The sequence below is a fragment of the Pinus tabuliformis genome, chromosome 7 (genome assembly GCF_031772625.1).
Source record: "Pinus tabuliformis cultivar Carrire ecotype Pingquan chromosome 7, CPIR1, whole genome shotgun sequence".
In the NCBI taxonomy this organism is placed as follows: domain Eukaryota; kingdom Viridiplantae; phylum Streptophyta; class Pinopsida; order Pinales; family Pinaceae; genus Pinus; species Pinus tabuliformis.
In genome coordinates this window covers 690080092-690102748 of record NC_142293.1, presented here as the reverse complement: position 1 = coordinate 690102748, position 22657 = coordinate 690080092, and positions in this window count along the sequence as shown.

The window sequence follows — 22657 nt, the reverse complement described above, 5'->3', positions numbered from 1 at the left end:
TCACGTTACAAGCTCATTCTTGTTGCTCTCAGCATTTTTTTCACCTTCACAAGATATCAAGACACAACAAGGCATGCAGATACAAATAGCATATTCAAAAGAAACCTACTTAATTGAACAAGGAATGTTAAGCTAAATGATACATGAGCATACACATTTAGGAAAAATGAACCAGCAGTTGTATATTAATAGAAAATAAGGGGAACCATTCAACCAAGCCTTGGTGTTGATAGCTCTCCTTGAATGAATATCCAAGTCCAAGCTAGGCTCTCCAAGCACTCCTTCTCCAAGCCAAATGAATAGCATATAGGCACAATCTTAGCGTAAGGGTGCAAATACGCATAGACTAACCATTTGGGAATGGGGGAAGATGAACATATATGCTGGGAAAGGGAGTTAGGAACTCTCCAAAGATATGACTAGGCCCTTATGTCAAGGAGGTAGCTCATAGGGATAAGACCAAGAGGCAAAGTAGGGAGAATTTGACCTCATATATATAAAACAACCTCCAGCTTGTTGCTCTAAAAGCTTCTGGATCACGAATCTTCTCATCCTCTTAAGGAAAGTTTCCTTTTTGTGATCATCACAGGTATACAAGTGAAAAAGGCAATGCCATCATGGGTCAAGTGTAGTGCAACAAGAAACCATCACTATTTTGAGTCTCATAAGCACGATGGTACTCAAATTACGGTTTTAGAGCTATTTCTTCCAGGGAAAGCTCAAGGAATTTTCCAATCAATGACTTAGGAACGATTTGAGCTGCATATATGAATGAGCACAATACAGAATGGTCATGTTTTGAGCACTTTGGGGTATGTCATAGGGAAGTACAGGAGGCATGACAAAATATTGTGTAACACTCCCACATTTACCAAATTTCACCATCTTTCGAAGGTAAAAATGAGACAAAAAGTTACTGTGACATGAACTGACCTCTCATCTCTATTCGAGAAGGTGGGGCCTACAAACTGACAAGTGACAACATCTCTCAAGGCTACACGACACTCTGGGGCCAATATAACACCCTAGATGACCAAACCATGAGATGTAGATGCATTTATCACAACTTAACCCCCAACTGCATGCGTGCTAAGGCCTCCATGTGGTTATAGGACTCCAACCACATGTGCAACACTGCGTGAGTGTGGTTATGGCCCAACTTGCCTAGTTTAGAGGGTGTAGTCCTGGTATTTGAGCCAAATTTCTAGACCAACCTCCAGAGCACTCTCCATAACTGCCTATAATTTCTCAGAATCATTATTGTCATGAAAATGAGACTAAACATTCAAATTTGAATCAAGAACTTAACCTAGACTATCTAGAACACATAGGAGATTTCGTCAAAACATGGAAAACATAGAGATTAAATTTCATGAATGAATATTTGATGATAATAGTTTGAGATTCATCGGAGAGTCACCAAGAAGCATACGTGCCCTCTCCACATAGATGTAATAACATTTCTTATACTATGAATTCATAAACCATTCAATAACTTATCAAAACATGTAAAGAGCCATAGGTATAACACAACATATAAAGATCTAGATTTAAATAGGAACGCAAAAAATTATAGATATAACCATACATATAGAGATGCAATAGAAATAATACTTCATTTCATTACTGTAAAATACTGAAATATGCTTACAAACAAAAATGGAAATAAACTAGCTAGGGCGATGGTAGCTTATCTCTAAGAAGAGATGTGGCAGCTACATGCCTCTAAACTATGTTACAATGAGGCTCGAGGGCCTATTTATTGTTGAGAAACAATGGAAAAACCCTAAACATCCAAAAGCCTAACCCTAGAAGATGAAACGCCAAATGGTGGGCCCCGTTTGGGTAAATTGGTACATGAACTTCCCAGGGTCATAACTTTGGCATATGATCTTCATTTGACATGCACAATATCTCGTTATAAATATCTATCTGAGAACTACAACTTTGAGAAGAGGAACATAAGTCCATGGACCCATGTTTCTCCCATTTTTCCCAAAAAACGTCATTTAGGGCCTCAAAACAGCTTCGAAAGTTTAGTACCTGAAAAGCTGCTAAAAATAGTAAATTGTGCTACAATTAAGGAAACTAAAAAACTAAAAAGAAACAATGGTGGGGGTCCAAGGGGACTTGGCAGGTGGCCACCAATATCCACCTGGATCATTCCTCCCCCTTAAGAAGCAATGGTCCCCATTGTATTGAGTTCCTCCATGAGATGAGGAAACTTCTACTGAACTTGGTTCCTGGTGAGCCACTTTCCCTGGTGAAGGAGTTGGCCTACTTTGACAACTCGATACAGTTGGATATTCTGCTGGTGAGTGTGACTGATCTATGTGTCCATGATTCAATCAGTTGCATCTTGTTCCATGCAATCTAGATTTAACTCTAGGGGTGTGAGCTGTTCTGCAATGTCAGATGTGTCTAGTAATGGTGGAAAGTATGGCTGAAGGCAGTCCACATTGAACACTGGGTGCAGGCCAAGGAATGGGGGAATGCTGAGCTCAAATGCATTTTCTCCCACAACCTCGGTGATGGTGTAGGGAACATATCAGAGTGGTTTGAGTTTCCAATAGGATCAGGTAACATGTTCCTTTTGCAAATGTAACCAGACATTATCGCCCACCTCAAACTTGTGTGGCACTCGATGTTGATCATGTCGCTTCTTGTACTTGGAATTTTAGTTCTCTAGAATGTCATGGACTTTCTGGAAAATATGTTGGATGTGCTCAATGAAGCTATTTGCCTTATCTGTTTTGGACTGGACATGAGTCAAATCTACATGAGTAGCTACAAATGGCATGGCCACATCAATGGGACATAATGGATGGGATCCCAAGCCCACCTGAAAAAGGTTGTGGCCACTCGAGCTGTGGAGAGCCCGGTTGTAGCTATGCTAAACATAGGGGAGGCTCTCATCCCATGTGCATGGATGCTTTGAGTTGTACATGGGAAAAATGTGTATGATCATGTTGTTGATAGCCTCTGTCTAGCCATCAGTTTGAGGATGGAAGGCTGTGGTCTTAGTGAGTTTGATGTCCAACATCGACTAGAGACTAGACCAAAATTTACTAAGGAGCCTACTGTCCTAATATGAGATGATATATTGTGGGATCCCAAAGTTTACCCACACTTGTTCAATGAAGAGTTTAGCAATGGCTTTTGTTGTGATATTCTTCTTGCAAGCCGCCATAATGGCCATCTTCAAGAACTTATAGACGACCACAAAGACATGGTCATTTCCATGCTTAGTAGAAGGAAGGCCAGACATGTAATCCATGGAGATGGATTCCCAAGGTTGACTAGGGGTAGGCAGTGGGTTATAGAGGCCTTGCTTCTTGATGGTTGGTTTGGAAATGGTGTAGGCAGTGCATGATCTGATGTACTTCTTGATATCCTGTCGAAGATTCGGCAAATAGAAATACTTCTGCAATACTACCAACATTTTATCAACCCCAAAATTCCTAGCAGCCCAACTATAGTGTGCCTCCCAAATCATCTTGGCACGATCGCTTGAAGGAACACAAAGGTGACCCAGGTGGCATAACAGGGCATCCTAGGGGTGAAAATCTAGAACATGCTGACACTCCAAGAGTGTTTGGTATGTGTGGCCAAATTCTCGGTCGCTTTTGTAGAGAAGTGGCCAATCAGAAGTCTCGTACCCACAAGAGTTGAGCACAATGGTTAACACCATGATCAGTGGTCGATTAAGGCAATCTGCAACATTATTGGTGCTGCACTTCTTATACTTGATATTCAAATGGAACTGTTACAGGTATGTGGACCACTTTTGATGGCAATCATTCTGTAATTTCCCTTGGGTCTGTATGAACTGCAGGGGTCGGTGGTTTGTGTGGATGACCATTTCCTTCCCCAAAATGTAATGCTTCCATTGTCGGTAGGCATGCACAATAAAAAATACATCTATTTTTCATAAGTGGGATACTTCTAGACTATGTCTGAAAGTGTCTCACTGTGATATGCCACTGGATGTGCGTGTTGAATAAGGACTACCCCAATAGCATAGTTAGATGCATCTATCTCGACCTCAAATGGTTGTTGCAAGTCTGGTAATGCGAGCACTAGTGCCAAGTAGATGTGATCATTCAACTTTGTGAATGCCTTCTATTGAGATTCAGACCAAAGGAATTTTTCTTTCGCTCCTCCCTTGGTGACTTGACTCAAGGGCCAAGTGATATGAGAAAATCACAACACGAACCTACGGTAGAAGTTGGAAAGACCTAGAAAGCTGTAGAGCTCTGTCAGAGTGGTTGTAGATGACCAATCCTGAATGACTTGGATCTTGGTTGGATCCACATGCATACCCCGTTCATCAATAATGTATCCCAAATACTAAAACTGGGTCACACCAAAAGTGCATTTCTCTAAATTGGCACATAAATTTTGTTGCCATAGTGTTTGGAGAACCTGTCGGATGTGGTGGAGGTGCTCTTCCCAACTTTGGATGAAGATCAAGATGTCATCCAAGTATACCACTACAAATGAGTTGGTGAATTGCTACAAGATTTCATCCATTAGCCCCATGAAGGTTGCAGGAGCATTCGTCAATCTGAAAGGCATAACCAACCATTCGAAAAGGTCCTCATTGGCTTTGAAGGCAGTCTTCCACACATTAGAGGGTTTGATTGGTACCTAGTGCTATCCTGACTTCAAATAGATCTTGCTAAAACCTTCAGTTGGTCCAGGAGGTCATTAATTCGTGGGATCAGGTACCTATTATAGACAGTGATCTTGTTCAGTGCATGATAGTCAATACAGAGTCTCCAAGTCCCATCCTTCTTCTGTACCAACACAATAAAGCTCCCATAGGGCAATGAACTTCGATGGATGTGACCTTTCTGTTGCAGCTCCTGAATCTACCTCTTGATTTCATCGTTCTCCAAAACGGAGTGCCAATAGATTGGTCCATTTCGCAGTGGCGCACCTGGGGTCAGATTGATGGTGTGCTTGACCTGACAGTGCAGAGGAACCCCTGCGAGGGAGGCTAAGATGTCCGTGTACTCCTCCATGACCTGTCCATCTGTAGTTGTCATGCAAAGGGGCCTTATTTGGAGGTCATGGCCACTGTCTTCTTCTTTCCTTGAGGGCGTATCAGTAGGAAAAAAAATTCCTGGTTTTGGAAATGATCTTACTGTATTTTTTTGCAATAACCAAAGAGATGGCGACAGGTGGTGCTACCTCCGGTATCCTGTAAAACTTATTTCCCAAAGTAACAATAATAGCACGGGGCCTTGATTCATACAAAACATGTCGCTTCCACAAGTATGGTTGTCCTAACAACACATCACAAACATCAAGGGGAGCAACGTCACATAATACCTCATCTGTGAAGGGCTTCATGTTGTATGGAAGGGGACACTGCTGGCTCACACGAAGATTGCGTCCTTGGTGAAGCCACCTGATGGTGTAAGGTTGTGGATGTGCTATGGTCGGTAAGCCCAGCTGCTTCATGACCTATGTCGAAATGAGGTTCTTTTGGCTCCCACTGTCGACAATGAACTATAGCGAGGAGCCCTTTAACCAAATCTGGGAGTGGAAGAGACACTCCTCCTCCTCTGGATCTTCGTGGTGGCAACAGTGGCGTTGGGATCCGAATTGATAATCTAATTCCCTTTGTCATTACCCTTGTCGGGTTTTGACTCGAAGTCAGAACATGCATCTGATTCTGAAACCTTTAGCTCAGCCACCTGTGACTGCTTGGCCCGACACTCCATTGTGTTGTGAGTGGAGCTCTTATTGAAATCACACCACTTTCCCATGTCCTTCTTCAGCTTCATGGCATTGTTCTTTGCTTGCAACTTTCACAGGTTGTCTTGGGCTATCTCGCATTAGCTTTGTCCTTTTTTCTGGAGTTTGGGGTAGCGTTTCCCTTGCTTCAATTCACAGATCCAAAGTCTCGCTTCTTCTATTTAAACTTTTGTGCGATCTTGACATCATATCAGTATTCCGTGTCGAGCGAGGAGATGTTCAAGAATTCTATTTCTTCCTGTATGTACCTGTGCAGGCAGCCATGGTATTTGAGTACCAAATGCTACTCCAAATCCATGACACCCAACTTTGTGCGAAGGGTATGGAGAATATTGGTAAACTCCAGAACGTCTTGGTCCCTTCCCTACTGCAGCATGGTCCACTTTATGTATTGATCCTCATAGCCTTCGATAGGATAGTACTGCTCCTTGACAGCAGTGTAGAATGAATTCCAAGTGGGTGCAGCTGAAAACACTGAGGCCATACTTTCATCCTTCTGCTCACAGTAGGTTTCCCACTAGTCCTTGACATGGGGGCGGCTTTGAGAACAACGAAAGTAATCTTTTCCCGACCGGAAAAATCATGAATAGAAAAATACCCTTCTAGCAGATTTAACCATTTATCTATGGTGTCTTCATCTATCAGACCCTCAAATATGGGAATGTCAAAGTTAACTTTAACTTAAAGGGTGTGGTGCTTTCAGAGTAGCTGTTGGAAGTAGATGTGTCACCCTTGGGTAGTCGCTGAAGGATTTGGGAAAAGTTGTCCATCATCACGTTCCTTTCTCGCTCGAGGGCCTCTTCAAGCAAGATTTTGATAGGATCTCCTGCCCCCTCGTCTTTCTTTTCATCTGCCATGGGAGGTCGTTGGGCTTTGCGAGGCTAGTCTTGCAAAGGTTCGACTAGTTCAAGCCCTAACTCCTTATATCCCGACCTCGTTGGGGACATGCAAAGAAAGACAGAGAAAGTGCAGACCGCTCTGATACCACTGATCCAAATTTAAATAGGAACGCAACAAATTATAGATATAACCATACATATAGAGATGCAACATAACTAATACTTCATTTCATTACTGTAAAATAATGAAGTATGCTTACGAATAGAAATGGAAATAAACTAGCTAGGGAGATGGTAACTTATCTCTGAGAAGAGATGTGGTGGTTACATGCCTTTGAAATGTGTTATGATGAGGCTTGAGGGCCTATTTATTGTTGAGAAACAATGGAAAAACCCTAAAAATCCAAAAACCTAACCCTAGAAGATGAAACGCTAAACGGTGGGCCCTCTTTGGGTAAATTAGTACATCAACTTCCTGGGGTCGTAACTTTGGCATACGATCTCTATTTGATGTGCACAATATGTCATTGGAAAGATCTATCCGAGAACTACAACTTTAAGAAGAGTAGCATCAATCCATAAACCCATGTTTCTCCCAGTTTTCCCATAAAATGTCATTTAGGGCCTTAAAATAGCTCCAGAAGTTCAGGAATTGAAAAAATGCTAAAAATAGTAAACTGTGCTACAATTAAGGTAATTGAAAAGCTGAAAGAAATAATGGTGGGGGCCCAAGTGGACTTGTCGAGTGGCTACCAATATCCACTTGGATCATATAACCAACATATAACTAGAAAATAAACAACATAGAAACCATGCAACTCAAGCATAATATTGCCAACATAATTACTATAAATAGTCATAGATATCAATAGTAAAATGTCCCATATTAACATGAGAAAATACTATTTGAGTCAAGGACTTCTATGCATCAGTTGACCAAGATTAGGTTAAAAAAATATCTTTTTCAAACAATCACCCTCGCACCATATTCCAAGCATGAATGTAGGATCTCATGGAATAAATGAAGACAAAACCAAACGAGGGCTTCCAGAGGCCAAACCCCTTGAAACCTCAACGAGTGGTTTCATCTCACAATTGGACATCACTAGTACCAACCAGATCAGTCTCTACCTAGTTTTCAAGGGATCTAGGACAAGTAGTTTAATCTATAGCCTTCCAGGGCTTCTAGAGCGTTTGTCCAACCATGCTCCAGGGACTAGTAACTCAACCCACCAAGGGCTCCATATCGTTTGTCCCAACCTAGGCTCCAGGACTAGTAACGCAACCCAAGATGTCATAGGGCTCCGAGAGCATTTGTTTCAGCCCACAACGATAAGGAATTATGAGCACCAATCATAAAACCATCAAGTGGAAAAACCCACAACACCATGGTTATCTAGGAAATGGTAATTCAAGGCTAAAACCATTGTCAATCTAGGAAAATATCCATGGCAATGATAGCACATGACTAGAAAATCACATCCATATGCCATGCGTCTTCAAATCAACAAGGAAATCATGCATGCAACATGTTACCTACAAAGAAATCCAATTGTAGTTGCTTATCCACATGTTATTTTGTTCTTTCTTTTCTTTCTCAAAATCCAAGTGAATGCTAAAAGGATCCAAGCATGCTCCAAGAATCTCCAAGTGTGAAAGAGTAAGAGAGAATGAGAGAATAGAAGAGAGCTCAATTCAAAATAATCAAAAGGCTAGAAATTGATCCTTAGAAGCCTTTTATCATTGAGGCCTCTATTTTCTTAATTTTCCTTCAGTTTTCCTTCAATTTCCATCTCATGCCAATCTGTGTCTCTCCACCTTTCTTTTCTCATAGTTTCCTTTATTTCATACATAAAATGCCAATTATTTCCACTTTTCCATTGCCAATGCCTTTGCTAATTTAAATAGTCATTAATTAATCACCATTGACAACCATCACTAATTTTTGCCCAACATTCATATTGGAATCCCATGACCTAGGTCTTATTTTATTTACATAAAAAATCAACTAGGGGTTGTTGTTATGAAACCAGCTCACAAAAATATAGAAAAAATAGATTAACACCTTACAAATCAACCTCTTTGAAGGGGAAACCTCCTTTACATTACACAAATGAACAATTCTTGGATGATACAAATGACAAGACCTTCTTTCTATATATAGGAGACTAAGGTGTCATAATATAATCAAAGCTGACATAAAAATTATAATGTAAGGGAACAATAATAGCAATAGTGGGCTTCTATGGGGCACAATAATAACAAAATGGGGACTACATGGGCACAACAATATAATATGGGGGTTGCACTAATAACAATAAGGGGTTACACTAGTAGTATAGGGACCTAACATGCCCCTGTCCTTCAAAAAGTGTTGTCCTCAATGCTGGAGTAGTTATTGACACTTTTGTATAAAATTATTGTCCTCCCATGTGGAACCTTCAGTGGTTAAGCTCTTCCAATTAATGAGATACTCTGAAATTGATCAATTTCGTAGCTGTCAGGTTCTTGTTTCTGTGACTGTTGCAAGTTCCAATATGATTTTTCCTTCCTTGTCAAGTTTGGCAATATTGTTTGAACTGGGACCTTCTGCAACTCTTGAATGAGTGGCCACACTTCTTCTTCCTTCTTCCATTCATGCCTTGCTTCGTTTATCCAATCTGGTTGGATAATAGAAATAACACAAAATAATGCTTCCACATCCTCATCCTTTCTTGAGAGTGCATCTGCAACAACATTTTGCTTCCCTTTTTTGTAGCTGATTTCAAAGTCATAACCCAACTTAATTGTGACCCATTTTTTCTATTCTTCTAAAGATAGTCATTATTCTAAAAAGTATTTAAGACTACCATGATCCATTTTTACCTTGAAATGTTTCCCCATTAGGTAAGGTCACCCTTTTTTAAGTGCATGTAGTATTGCCAACATTTCCTTCTCATAAATAGCTTTCTTGAGATGTAGCCGTAAAAATACCCAATTGACTACATCATAACTTCTCTCACTGCGATGTTGATCTACCTGTTGTTTCATTCGATTATGCACCAAAGTGGTGTTATCCTTTAAAAGTTGGAGAAATTGTTGTTGATGCTCGATGTGATCTTTCATTACTTGAATCTTTTTCTTCTTGATATGTCCTTCTATCTTGAGAGATTGAGGAGTGGTAATTTATTCCAATGCATTACAAGATATGGTCAGATTCATTTCTTGATACTCGATGTGATCTTTCACTTCTTGAAAATTTTTCTTCTTGATATGTCCTTCTATCTTGATAGTTTGAGGAGTGGTAATTCTGGCCAATGAATTATAGGATATGGTCAGATTCATTTCTTCTTTCTCGATGTGATCTTTCACTTCTTGAAGCCTTTTCTTCTTGATATGTCCTTCTATCTTAAGAGTTTGAGAAGTGGTAATTCTTGCCAATGCTTTACAAGATATGGTCGAATTGATTTCTTCTTTTTTTGGGGTTGGTTCCTAGTGTATATCCTCTTCTTTTGATGTTTCTTGATCCTTTTCTTCCTCCTCTTCATATTCTATGTAAAATAATTTCTTCTCAGCACACTTAGACCTTTAGTGTATTTTCTATCACAATTGTAACAAATCCCTTTTTCTCTTTTTTATTCCAATTGTTTTGGTGTAAACCTTGTAGGTTGTGGAAGGCTAGGAGAAAAAACACTTCCATAATTATAGTTGTGAATGGTGGGATTCCTTGTTTCCATAATTTCGCTTTCAATTTTTCTTGCCAACTTGAATGCCTTCTCCAGTGAATCAGGTTCCCAAAGACGAACCTCATGTTGAATGCTATCTTTAAAGTCCCTATCAAGACATCAATCCTTTGCTTCTCTGGAATACCATTTACCCTTATATTCAATTTTTGAAAGTTCTCAATGTGCTCTAGCATTGAACCGTTTTGTTTGAGATTTATCAATTGGCTAAAGAAGGTATTTTTCTTTGTATCCTCATAATGTGTTATCATTTCCTCCATGAAAATTGACCACGTGACAAGTGGTTTACAAGAACAAAGCCCTTCATACCAAAAAAATTTATTCGGTTCTAAATATAAATATGCAATATGTACCTTTTGTAATAGTTGCACCTCATGTAGATCAAAATATTTCACCATTTGTAGTATCCAATTTAACAGATCATTGCCATCAAACTTCCTCATATCACCTTTTCTTGCTTTTAGGAGCTCGATCTTGAAACAACTGTAAATATGTAATTTTTGATCTCTAAGTTTTAAAATTGCATCCTACAGTAGCCATCTGAGTCCTCTTTCTAAGCCCAAAAGTATGATCAAGATTGGATTCTGCAAGGAAGAGTTATATCAAATCTCCCATGATGACCTAATTATAGACTAGTTCTATAGACCACACTTGTATGATGTACCACGTGTCATTGTTTCAACCTTAGGACCTGAAACCAATACAAAGAAAAATACTATCCATCCTCATTCTATAACTTCTTATGAAATTTCAATCTGATGCACAAAGAGAAAGTTATGACCATTTTACCAAGGTCACCGATTTGGGATGTAATTCGGGAGCTTGCAGAAACCCTAAATGACTTGGACTGTATCTCTGAAAATATAATGAAACAAGCTGTGAAATTCGGGCCCAAGCTTCACCAAGTTTTCTGATCAAATGGGTTTTAATTTGATAGTCTGAAACTTTGTACAAAAACAATTATAGCGAACATTCCATGATGACTTGTTTGAGATGGAATTCTGGAGCTTTCACAAACTCTAACTTCGTTAGATCATATCTTCGACAATATAGCGCGAAAAGATCTTAAATTCAGACCTGATGTTCAGCGAGATGTCATTGCAAATGGATTTTTTTTTTTTGATTCTGAAATGTCACATAAAAAACATTATAGTAAAAATGCTACAATGACCTATTTGGAGTAGCAAAACCCTAGAATCCAAAGCTATGATACCAAATGTTATGAAACCAACTCACAAAAAGATAGAAAAGAAATATCAATGCCTTACAAATCAGTTTCTTCGAGGGGAAAACCTCCTTTACATGACACAAATGAACAATTCTTGGATGATACAAATGAAAATACCTCCTTTCTATATATAGGAGACTAAGGGGTCATAATATAATCAGAGCCGACATAATAATAATAATGTAAGGGCACAATAATAGCAATAGTGGGCTTCTATGAGACACGATAATAAAAATATGGGGACTACATGGTGACAACAATATAATAAGGGGGTTGTACTAATAATAATAAGAGGCTACACTAGTAGTATAGGGACCTAACAATTGTTAAAAAACCCTCCCCTTTGGGGGAGCACCATCTTTGGTGTTCAATAACACCTATGAACTAACAAAACACATGCTACCCATGGAGCTTTATAATGAAACTCGATGCAGCATTTACATCACATCATACTACAGAGACCATGACCATTATAAGAAGAAAAACATACCACCTATTGGATCTTTATAACAAAACTGAATGAGATATTTACAACATACATGTAACCAATACAACATCAAACACATATACCAAAACACGTTAGCTCAATCGATGAATAGGGAAGGATGCATAACCTGTATCTAATCAGCCATCTCCCATGTAGCTTCATTAGGCCCAAAGTGCTTCGACTACACTTTAACCTGGTCGATTGCTTAATTCCAGAGCATGAAATGTTTCGGCTGCAATATGAATTATGGTTTTGGTTGGAATTCTTCCCTGGGTTCCACCTATAATACAAACTAGTTAATCACATGATCAACATCCTTCATATACTTCTTAAGCAATGAAACACCGAAAAAATCATGGACCTTCACTATTGGCGTAAGTGAAAGTCTGTAAGCCATGGGTCCAATCCTCTCAAGTATCTCAAAATGCCCACGATACCGAAGTTCCATCTTGATGCATGATCCAACCCTCAATGAGGTATTCTTGGGATTGATGAGCAAGTACACATGTTCCCCAACTTGAAACTCCTTAAATGCCCTGTGTTGATCTACATAACTCTTCTTCCTGTCCTATGTTGTCTTCGTATTCCCTTGCAACCTGTATTTACTATTCCATCTTATCTAACATATCTGGTCAAATCAACACCTTGTTCACTAGATTACTCCAATTAATGGTAGTATTACAACTACACCCATAAAGTACCTTGTTTGGGCTAATCCTCAAGGACTCCTGATACCCATTATTGCAAACTCTACTAGTGGAAGATACTCTATCCACTTCTATTGTTGATGTATGATATACATCCTGAACATGTCCTCAAGAATCCTATTGACCGTCTTTGTCTATCCATCTGTCTATGGGTGATAATCTATACAAAAGGCCAACTTTGTTCCCATACCTACAAAAAAAATCTTCCAAAACCTAGAGGTGAAATTTGCATCTCTTTCAGATACAATATTCTTTTGAACACCAAGAAATATCATTATCTCCTTAATGAATACATGATATACTCACTAGTTGAATGAGTAGACGTCACTGGAATGAAGTGAGCTACCTTTTCCAACCTTTCAACCATAACCATAATAGAATCATGTTGTGTGGATGTCTTTAGCAAACTTGTAATGAAATCCATGGAAATGACCTCCCATTTCCAATCAGGAATCAAAATCGACTGTAGTAAACCACTTGGGTGCTTACACTATACTTTTACCTATTGACAACCCAAATACCTTGTGATGAACTCAACCAGTTCTTTCTTCAGGTTCAACCAATAGTATAACTTCTTCACAACTTTCAAATTCTTTTGATATCCCAAGTGACCTGAATATGGCTTAGCATCAAATTTCTTCAACATAAGGTTCTTGAGCTCACTATTGTCTGGCACATAGATCATGTCCTTAAATGTTAGCAAACCATCTGTCATGAGATGATAATCCACATCTTGATCACCTATACCTTGCTACTGGAACCTGTGCTTAAGTTGTTGGTACCTATCATTTTTTTGTCCTACCTACAATATCTTCTCCTATAAATTTGTCCCATATAAACTCATAACTACAATGTAATTTACCTCTGCTCTTCTTTTAAAAGGATCTACAATATCATTCTCCATACCCTTAATATACTTGATATCAAAATCAAACTCATTGAGCAAAACTAACCACATAGATTGCGTGTCATTTAGATTAGGTTAGTCAAACAAGTATCTCAGCCCACTATGATCACTCATCAAAATGAACTTCCTTCCAAGAAGATATTGTTTCCACATCTTCAGGGCATGAATGATAGTTTCTAACTCAAGATCATGAGTCACATAGTTCTACTCATGCTCATTTAGCTTCCTTGACACGTAGCATACCACCCATCCTTCCTACATTAGGACTCCAATAATTCCTCTCTTGAAAAAAACCTATACATAACACAAAATCTTTATCTGGATATGCAATCTTCAAGACTAGAGCATTTGTCAACAACTTCGTTTGCTTAAAACTAGTTGCACATTCCTATATCCATTCAAACTTCTTTCATTTTCTCTGCAAATATGTAGTATGATAGGAAATATGTGATAATCTCTTGATGAACCTCAGGTAGTAACCTAGTAATCCCATGAATGATGTGACCTCATTGACATTCCTAGAAGTTCCCCCCTCCATGATAGCTCTGATATTTTTTGGGTCCACTACTATAATTTCTTTGGAAACAACATGTCTCAAGTAATGAACTTGTCTTTGAAATAAAATACACTTACTAATCTTAGAATATAACTGATTCTCTCTTAGCAATCTCAACATTGATGCTATGTGTTCTACATTCTCTTCCTCATTCTTACAATATATCAATATGTCATCAATGAATACTATCACAAAGTTGTTTAGATAAGGATGCAAAACATTATTCAGCAAACACATGAAAGTATATGTAGCATTATTCAAATCAAAAGGAACCACAAAAAAATAATAATGCCCATAACTAGTCCGAAAAGTTGTCTTGTAAATGTCCTCTTCTTTGATGTGTGCTTGATTATATCCTAATCTCAAATAAATCTTTGAGAACATTGTTTCTTCCTTCAACAAATCAAACAAATCATCAATATGTGGAAAATGGTGTCTGTTCTTGATTATCACCTTATTCAACTGCATGTAATTGATGCATAACCTAAGTTTACCATCCTTCTTCTTCCCAAACAACATCGGTGCACCCTAAAGCAATACACTTTTCCTAATGTATCCCTTGTCAATAATTTTATTGAACTGTAACTTCAATTCCACCAACTCCAAAGTGCTCTCCCTATGAGTGCCTTAGATTTTGGTGCTGATCCCAGCATCAACTCAATAGAAAAGTATATTTCCCTATGAGGTGGTAAGTATGAAATCTCTGTTGGGAATACATCTTGAAACTATTGCAAAATTGGATACTTTTTCAAGACTTCAACATCCTTCCCTTTGTCACTAGAAATATGAACTGCAAATAATGCACATCCTTTTTTGATACTACATTTTACCTGCATAGTTGTAACCATTATCATTGATGTAGGATTCTTCTTACCCTATAATATTATCTTCTCTCCATCATCATCTAATCAATCAATTGCCTTATCATGGTAATCTACCTTAGTCCTGTGAATGTAAAATCATTACATACCCAACAACATACTATATGACCCAAACGGAAGCACATTTAGATGTGTTGATGTAGACATATCATTTAGTTTAAATACATAATAATTTACCCAAGGATGAACTATTTTATTAGTACCTATAGCCAACTACCAAACAAGAATCTCTGTGCAATTATTTATTCAAGGAACAATTATCCACCATGTCAGGAGTGATATAACTATAGTTAGATCCAGGGTTAATAAAAATAGAAAAAATTGATCACAAATCTTGCCTTCCATCTCAATAATAGATGCCTAATGATCAAGCTGCCTATTACCCATTGCTACATAAATCCAAGGAATGCTATGTCCACCATCCCCAGATGTATGTGCCTCCTATGCACTTTAAATATGAGGTCCACCACTTTGATGTTGTGGAAAATCTTTCCTTCGATGATCCTTGCCACGAGTCCAACACTATAAAGGCTTCCTATAATCACACTTGTTCTGCTCCTCAGATTGAAATCCTTGTCCTCTGTCAACTACATTGAATTTCTTGTATGGTGTTGCATTCTCTTTGTTAGTTGCATCCTAAGGTATTCGTCACTTCTTATCCACTTTTTTTATAGTATAGTCATTACATTTCCAACCCTAATTAGGCTGCTACTTATGGTTAGACTTCTCATAACCAGAGAAAATTTTAGGGGCTAATATTCGTAGATGGGCTAATTTTCCATGACATTTCTAAAAAAAGTTTAACTAATTTCCATTTTTTCTAAAAAATATTCACCCAAATTTTATACTATAAAACTATTGTATCTTAAAAGGCACCAAAATTTTGTAAGGACTATCTAAAATCATAATAAACTCATATAATTTGACAAAAATATCGCCAAAAAAATTATATTTGCATATTAAGGATTAGTAATATTCACCAAGCTTTCTAAACTTTTAGATAAATGTCCATCCTTAAAATTTTCCCTACTCATAACAATGCTTCAACTTTCCAATGACTTCCTCCAATGTCTGAGGATCATCATGTTGAATCTAATCCTTAAATGCTAATGGAAATCCACTAAAGAATATTTGAGCCTTTTTTTTTCTCATCCTTAAGATATGGTACATACCTCAACATCTCCAAGAACTTAGTAATATATTTTTCAACTTTCACAGATCACATCTTCAACTCAATAACTTCTTAGCCTTACCATTGTAGTATCTTTCTAGCAAATACTTATTCTTGAAAAGTCTCTTGAACTCATGCTAACTCAACCCATTTGTACTGATGTCTCTGACATGCTTCACATATTCCCACCAAATGTCTGCTTTCCATTTGAGACTGAAAATAACTATCCTGACCTTCAAATTCTCTTAATTGTCATGTAGCTTGTAGAAATTCTTCATTCCAAGCAACCAAACCTCTTCATCTTTTAGCTTCTTCAAATCTCCATTGAATGTAGGAGGCTTTCATTTCTTGAACTCATCTGGAAATTATCCCCACTCACTCCTCCTGTAAGGATGAGAATGATGATGACCATGATGTCTATATAAACTGGAACTAGAATAGAATTCATAATGACTACCTCTTCAATGAGGTGTATCCAACCATCTTCCACCTTTCACTGTGTCATCCCTATCCAGCATGTGCCTGACATGAGTCCTTCTACCATATGCACCATTTGTCCTTCTGTCATGTCCATAACTGATAGGTGGATGTCTGTGTCTCTGAAAAATATGATAGAATCTAAAGGATCACTGCATTGACCTCTGCTTCTTTTTCCTATGCCCAAACAAGCCTTTCCTATGAGTAAATTATTCTCTCATTACCCATCTTGAAACTCCTAATCTTCTCCTTTAAGCTTCTCAAATTATTTGTTATGTCAGGATAGTACTCATCTCTTAGTTTTTCATCTGATCTATAGGGAGATTCATGTGAACTATAGTCCACCATTCTGCTAGTCATCTCTGATATTCTACTTCCTACAAACATACCATGTCAGATAAACCAAATATAAACATAATCAACATACCTCAGTTTTGTTCAGGGGAGGCTATCTCATTTGCACTATAAATTCAGATTAACACTATATATACATATATATATAATCAAATCAAGATATCAATCATCTCACCATACCATGATCATCAACCTGTACATGATGACAAAAAAATGAAACAATAGCCATCATAATGCATTCATAACAAACACATAGACAATGAACATGCATGCATGACCAACACATTCTACCCATATAGTCCAAGTGTTTGAACCGAGAAGCTATGACACTACCATGTAACCAACTACTCCCACATTTACCCTATTTCACTAGTCTACCAAGGTAAACATGAAAGGAAGAGTTACTATGACATGAACCAACCTCCTAGCTCCAGTTGAGGAGGTGGGACCTATAAACTATCGACAAACTAACAACTCACAACATCTCCTCAATGATACATGACACTTATGGGCCAAAGGACCACCCTAGATGACCAAATCCTAAGTTGGGGCTGCATTTCTCATAACATAACCCCCAACCGCATGCATGAAAGGATGCCCATGTGGTTATAGGCCTCCAACTGTATGCACAACACTGCCCAAGTGTGGTTATGACCCAACTTGCCCAGTTCAGAGGGTGAGGTCTCGGGATTTTAACCAAATTTATAGGCCAACATCTAGACCACTTCCCCAAACTACCTATAACCTCCCAGAATCATTATCAACATGATAATGAAGCTAAAGATTTAGACTCGAATCAAGAACTTGACCTAGGTTTTTTAGAAAAAAATAGACATTTCCTCAAACACATGGAGAACATAGAGGCTACAAGTCATGAATGCATATTTGATCCTAATAGCCAAATATTCATCTGATAATTACCAAGAAGGTTTTATGACCTCTCCACATAGTTTCAATAACACTTGCTAGGCCATGCATTCATCAACAGCTTAATAGCTCATAAAAACATGTAAAAAGCCATAGATATCACACATCATGTAACCAACACATAACCAAAAAATAACTAGAATAGAAACCATGGTAACTTAGCCATAATATCACCAACATAATCACTACAAATTCTCATAGATATCAATAATAAAATGTCTCATATTAACATATGAAAATACCAACCAAGTGAAGGACTTCCACGTACTAATCAACCATATATTGGGCTGAACCAAATCCTTCATTTAGAAAATCACCCCCACACCATATTCCAAGCATGAATGGGGGATCTCATGGAATAAACCAAGATAAAACCAAAAAAAGGCTTAGAGAGACTAAACCACCTCAACCCTCAACCAGTGATTCCACCTCACATTCGTACATCACTATCATCAACCACATCGGTCTCTACCCAACTATTGAGGGCTTCAAGAACTAGTAACTCAACCCACAACCTTCTAGCGCTTCCATAGTGTTTGTTTAAAGCGGCTCTAGGGACTAGTAATTCAACCCACCAAGGTCTCCAAAGTGCTTGTCGCAACATTGCCTCTAGGGGTAGTAAATCAACCAAAGTTGTTCCTCGCCTTCCATAACAATAATCAGAGCCGACATAACAATAATAATGTAAGGGAATAATAATAACAATACTGGTCTTCTATGGGGCACAATAATAACGATATGGGGATTTCATGGGCACAACAATATAATAAGGGGGTTGTACTAATAACAATAAGGGGTTACACTAGTAGTATCAGGACCTAACATGCCCCTCTCCTTCAAAAAGTGTTGTCCTCAATGCTTCAGTAGTTCTTGATGCTTCTCTATAAATTCTTGTCCTTCCATGTGGAATCTTCAGCGGGTAAGTTCTTCCACTTGATGAGATACTCTAAAATTGATAAATTTTGTAGCTTTCAATTTCTCGGTTCTATGACTACTTCAGGTTCCAATATGATTTTTCCTTCCTTTTCAAGTTCTTGCAATACTGTTTGAACTGGGATCTTCGGAAACTTTTGAATGAGTTCCAACTCCTTTGGGCATATGGATATTTGTAAGGCGTGATGTTTGGAGGAACACTTCGTGGAATCAAATGAATAGAATGATCATCATTGGTGGGCTCCAGTATTGTAGCAATAATGCTACAACTCCTGGAGCTTCCTATCTCTAATTTTATCAACCCGATAGTTCGTACAAACTTGGAAGCGACGGTGTTGTATGCACAAGTACTAGCTCTTGTCGCAGCTGTCACTTGGTCAGCTGGCACAAGTCCGCTAGGGCTCAAGCCAACTTCTATATGCTCTCAGAAGAAGCTTTATGAGTGATGGACGAAAGCTATCTCGAAGAAAGCTAACCTACTTTGCAAAAAGGAAACTGAAAGCCAACAAAGCATGGAAACCCTAGTAAACCCTAATTTGACTAGCTTGACCCTTACAATGCAAAAATGTGAATGAAACTTCTACCAATGATGCCATTACTTCTAGTGAATTGAAATGCATGAATCTAAGCTACTTGCATCTGAAAAGACATGTTTTTGTATTTTGTTCTTAAGTGGTTGGATTTATTGTGATGGTGCTTTTGATTAGGGTTTGACTGTGCAGGAGCGGTTCGAAGGGAAGGAAAGCTTGGGAAAGGTCAGGGGGGCTAGGAGAGGTCCCAGGGGGTCCCTAGCATCAGTCCACAGAAGTCTACAATGTTCAGATGCTCGGCAACCAAGTTTGCAGGCTTCTACAGGATGTCTGTAGGGGATCCTACAGGAAACTAATGAATTCTACATGAAGTCTGCTAACTTCTACAGGATGTGCTGTAAGTGGAAGTTTTGGGTGATGGTGAAGTGATGGAATGGTTTGGGTGGATAAGTAAGGTGGAGATGGAGCTGGTGATGGATCAGGGGCAGAGGAATAAGGTAGAGAAAGAATGCATGAAGTCGGTTGGTGGATGGGAAAATGGGATCAACGAAAGGTCAAGAAAATGGGGCTACGTGAATGATGGAAGAGCTGGAAGGTAAACGAGCTGGACAGAGGTCGATTAGGTGGCTTTAGGCGTGGTTGATAAGAAGAGGAAGGAAATGGAATGATGTGGAGCAGTGTAAATAAAACAAATTGCTGATGACTGTCACCAAAAACGAGAACTCATTAACCTGTGCTACCTGTGATATTAAACCAATGAACAACAATGTAAATTGTGAAGGAAACTCGTGCATGGAAGTGGAATGAAGAAGTAATGCTCAGGATCAGAGTGCATGGATGGATCTACGATTAAGGTAACTGTGTTGCAGCTTGCATGAACGTGAAAAGACTGCGTTTTTTTGGTGGTTGGTTCAGACTGCACCCCAATCCCTAACAGAGATGGCAGTGAGGTCCTTTCAACCTTTTCTGGAGCTCCAATGAATTACAACTCTCCTATTCTGATCTAAGCAACTGAAAGCAAAATTAACCATAAGCTAATCCTACTTAATCACAACAAACCAAATCAGCAGATTGTATTTTCGAATTGCATGTCAAAGTAAAGAAACAAAGTGCTGGAACGAAAGGCAAATAACACTACAAGAAGAGGAGATCTATTGCTCTCAGGTTGGGCCCTAACCTGAGAGCTATAGCTCCCTTAAAAGCTCAGAATTAGATCCAAATCTTCTTGCCTTTATTCATAATCAAAAGTCTGATATCATGCCAAAACTGGCTTACAAAGAGCAAAAACCCAAATTGACTAACTAGCTAAACAAATTGACTAACTACTAGCTACAAAATGACTACCAACTTAGCTAACCAAAATGAGGCCCTAAGCCTTCTTATTTATACAATTTGAGGACCCAACAGTCCTCCTAAAATTTAGGGACTTGGCTGCCCAAAACTTGTAGTTAACAACAGTCCTACTTGACTTGCTTGGCTGCCCTTGTGCTCATTGATTTGGTGGCCTTTGAACTTCGAGCTGATGGTGGAGAATTCGAGGTAAGGGCCCATAAATGAGGGGGACACCTTCCTACAAATCCTCTAGCTTGTTCTCCCACGAATTTGGCTGCCAAGTGCTCATTAAGACCTTCAATTTTGTCTCCAAGTTGACCAAAAAGACTACACAAAGCACCCATTAGACTTGTTGGCATAATGACTAACCAAATTCACTCTATTAACATAAAAATAATCAAAAACATGCAATAAACAAATGAGAATGGTGGACTAAGCCAAATTAGGAGGTTGAATGAGCCCAAATAATTGTACATTTTTGGGGCTCATCATCACCCCCCTACTGAAAGTGTTGCTCATCCTCTGAGCAACCAAATCTCTCTCCTAATCTTTGATGGCCCTGGTGGCTTCTTTGGCTAACATCTCGGCTATTTTCTCCTTTGGCTTCCCTCTTTTCAAACTCCCTGTAGAAACAGTTCGCTGGCTTCCTGTAGAAACAGTCCTCTGTCTTCCTGTAGAAATAGTCTTCACTGTTTTGGCCTGCTTGGCTGAGGGTGCTTTCTCCTTTCAGCTTTGCTGTGACAACCTTCATCTTCTCCCCCTTTCTACTCTTCCCACTGTCTGCTCCTTTTCCTAGTGAATTCTCAGCCTTGGTATGATTGTGCAAGTATATTCAATCTGATGGCGGAAATGGTGGTGAAAGGATATGAAACCAGTGGAGGATGGAAGAAAAGAGTGGTTGCATGCCTCCTCAACAGACTTCAAGCTTCCAATCCCTCTCCATAATTGATTCTGGCCTGCCCAAAGGCTTCTACAGGATGTTTCTGTTAAAATAACAGACCTTCCTGTAGAAAGTCCTGTAGCTTCCTGTAGAACTGTCTCAGCTTCCTGTAGAACTGTCTTTGAGTCCATCATCTTGATTTGCTCTCTTTAGGTGAAGGCTTTTAGCCTCCTCATTCATAGATGATGGATCTCTTTGAAGGAGACTCTTTCTTTTGTTTAGCTTGTGTGTCCTCAATGACAATTTGCTTCTTTGACTGTGTTTGGGGTCTGCCAATTCTCATGCCCTTTCTTGCCTTAAAAAATAGTGGAAGCTCCCTCTTTTACTTCTCCTTCGGCTTGGGAGAGGTACTTAGGGCGGCCAGCACAGCTGCTGCCTCCCTAGCTAGGATGTCCGCCTTCTTCTCCTTGGGTTTCACCTCTTAAGGGCTTCCTGTAGAAGACCCTGTTTTAGCCAATTTCGGGCTTCCTGTAGAAGCCCCTGTTTTGGTAATTTTCGGGCTTCCTGTAGAAGCCCCTTTTTCAATGATTTTTGGGCTTCCTGTAGAAGACCCTTTTACTGTTTTCAGGCTTCCTGTAGAAGCCTGTTTCTGCTTTCCTGTAGACACAGGTATTGCCACCTTGGCTTGCTTTGCTGCATGGGTTTTGCTTTTCTTTTCAGCTTGGCTGTGGCAGCCTTCGTCTTCTCGCCCTTCTGCTCTTCTTCCTCACTGTTTGCTGCTTTATCATATCCATGAAGTCTACCTGAAGGTTAGATCTCCATGTGTGTCTAAACTGTGATTGCAACCGTGGAATTCAAATACCCATTGAGAGATATCAATTTGCAGTTCACCCTGAGGTATGCAGGCCAATATAAACTGTATGCTGAGATCCTTGATCATAGGACAGACCCTTCAACTTC